Source organism: Colobus angolensis, unplaced genomic scaffold (genome assembly GCF_000951035.1).
Source record: "Colobus angolensis palliatus isolate OR3802 unplaced genomic scaffold, Cang.pa_1.0 Scaffold73, whole genome shotgun sequence".
In the NCBI taxonomy this organism is placed as follows: Eukaryota; Metazoa; Chordata; class Mammalia; order Primates; family Cercopithecidae; genus Colobus; species Colobus angolensis.
Window position 1 is genome coordinate 45596 of NW_012121043.1, and position 3187 is coordinate 48782.

The window sequence follows — 3187 nt, forward strand, 5'->3', positions numbered from 1 at the left end:
GTTAGCCAAAACCTCAGGGGTAAATGACCCCTTTAAAAGGTGGCTAGAAAAATCATTCAGTAAATGGAAAAAAAAAATCATAGCCTCAATTCTTACCTCTCTCACAGCCATAGTAGGCGTATTCATTCCTGTTGGGTGTTGTGTCATACCATGCATCCGTGGGCTGATGCACAGATGCATACAGGCAACACTTACTAAAACGTCCCTTAATTCTCCTCCACCTTATTCAGAGAAGCTTTTTCTTTCAGAGAATCATGCAGAACAACCAAGACTAGACATGTTAAGGAAGTTTGAAGAGAAAGAACTGTAAAAATTCAAAATGAGGGATTGTTAAATATAGTGAACACCAAGTGTCTCTTCAAAGAATCAGTATGTCAGTATTTTCAGCTCTATTATTCTTTGATTCTCCATTTAAAAGTATAATTCCTGGTTCCCTTCACTCCCTTTCTTCTAATTTCAGTAAACAACTTTCCCACCTGTCCTAATCAGCAGTTCACATCTGTTCCCCTGGTCGCCTGCTTTGACATGAGTCACCCCTGGTCACCTGCTCCATCCTGACTCACCCTGAGCCACCAGTTCTGTAACTGTGCTTCCTGCCAAACTCCATGCCTCACGACTCCGGCTTATACTCCTGCTGTGTTTTAAAATAGCCATTTTGAATTAACTTAGACTATGCAGTCCAACCCTAGCCAATAGGTGAATGACACAGAGTAGAGGCTACCTGCATCAGGAATAGGAACCACTTCCCCTCTTCTGTCCAGGGGTGCTCTCGACATTGTTCCATCTGCAAGGGGCACTCTTTCTGCAGGAAGTAAAAATTGCCTTGATGAGAAAATTAAATTTATGTTTGAGTCTTATTTCTTTGTGGCACCAGGGAAAAAGCATTTTGCATTTCTAATGTAAGGGAGATGTGAGAATCAGAGTCAGTAGTAGGAGTAGGAGATGTGACAACAGAAGCAAGTGTTTGGGGTGAAAGAGGGAAGAATTCATGAGCCAAGGAATGCAGGCAGCCTTTAGGAGCTGAAATAGACAGGAAAACAGATTATTCACTACAGTCTCCAGGAGAAAACAGACTTGAAAATTCCTTGATTTATCTCACCTAGGGGTGTTTGTCAACACCTCTACTAACAAGACATTAATACATTTTCATTTCCCAATGAAGAAGGTTTAAAAGGTATAATGTGTAATTTCCATTTGGATCTTCCCATTAATGTAATACCCATTTCCACTTTCTTCTCTATTATCTCTCTGAATCTTTTGCCTATGTTTCTATCACCTTAGAGGATTTACTGGTATATTACTTGATAGGAAAATAGCAAGTTTTAATACAGGATGTGTGATATAAGCTCAATATTGTAAACATTCAACTCTAAGTATGTTTGTGTAAGATATTTATACATATATAAATGTAAATGTATATATTATATATACACATATAAATGTATATATATTATATATACACACATAATGTACACATACATATATAGATGTACATGTACACCTGTACCGACATATTATCTTTAAAATGTATTCCAAAGTGTAAGTAGCTTCTTCTGGGAGATGAGCTGTGAGAAGCATTACGAATTATGTTACTTCTTATTTCTTACATTTCAAAAAGAAGACAGGAGAGTGGTGAATATAATTTAATATAAGATACTTGGGAGCGGCGGAGCAAGATGGCCGAATAGGAACAGCTCCAGTCTCCAGCTCCAAGCGCGAGCAACACAGAAGACAGATGATTTCTGCATTTTCAACTGAGGTACTGGGTTCTCACTAGGGAGTGCCAGACAATCAGTGCTGGTCAGCTGCTGCAGCCCCACTAGTGAGAGCTGAAGCAGGGTGAGGCATCGCCTCATCTGGGAAGCAGAAAGCGGAGGGGAATCCCTTTTCCTAGCCAGGGTAACTGGGACACACAACACCTGGAAAATAGGGTAACTCCCACCCCAATACCGCGCTTTACCAAGGGTCTTAGCAAACGGGCACATCAGGAAATTATATCACATACCTAGCCTAGAGGGTCCCATGCCCATGGAGCCTCCCTCATTGCTAGCACAGCAGTCTGCGACCTAACGGCAAGGCAGTGGCGAGGCTGGGGGAGGGGCATCCACCATTGCTGAGACTTAAGTAGGTAAACAAAGCTGCTGGGAAGCTCAAACTGGGTGGAGCCCACAGCAGCTCAAGGAGGCCTGCCTGTCTCTGTAGACTCCACTTCTGGGGACAGGGCACAGCTAAACAACAACAACAACAGCAACAACAACAAAAAAAAGCAGCAGAAACCTCTGCAGATACAAACGACTCTGTCTGACAGCTTTGAAGAGAGCAGCGGATCTCCCAACACGGAGATTGAGATCTGAGAATGGAGAGACTGCCTGCTCAAGTGGGTCCCTGACCCCTGAGTAGCCTGACTGGGAGACATCCCCCACTAGGGGCAGATCGAACCTCCACACCTCACACGGTGGAGTACACCCCTGAGAGGAAGCTTCCAAAGCAAGAATCAGACAGGTACACTCACTGTTCAGCAATATTCTGTCTTCTGCAGCCTCTGATGCTGATACCCAGGCAAACAGGTTCTGGAGTGGACCTCAAGCAATCTCCAAAAGACCTACAGCTGAGGGTCCTGACTATTAGACGGAAAACTAACAAAGAGGAAGGACACCCACACCAAAGCCCCATCAGTATGTCACCATCATCAAAGACCAGAGGCAGATAAAACCACAAAGATGGGGAAAAAGCAGGGCAGAAAAAATGGAATTTCAAAAAATAAGAGCGCATCTCGCCCTCCAAAGGAATGCAGCTCATCACCAGCAATGGATCAAAGCTAGACGGAGAATGACTTTGATGAGATGAGAGAAGGCTTCAGTCAATCAAACTTCTCAGAGCTAAAGGAGGAATTACGTACCCAGCACAAAGAAACTAAAAATCTTGAAAAAAGAGTGGAAGAATTGATAAATAGAATAATTAATGCAGAGAAGGCCATAAACGAACTGACAGAGATGAAAACCATGACACGAGAAATATGTGACAAATGCACAGGCTTCAGCAACTGATTCGATCAACTGGAAAAAAGAGTATCAGCGATTGAGAATCACATGAATGAAATGAAGTGAGAAGAGAGATCTAAAGAAAAAAGACGAAAAAGAAATGAACAAAGCCTGCAAGAAGTATGGGATTATGTAAAAAGACCAAA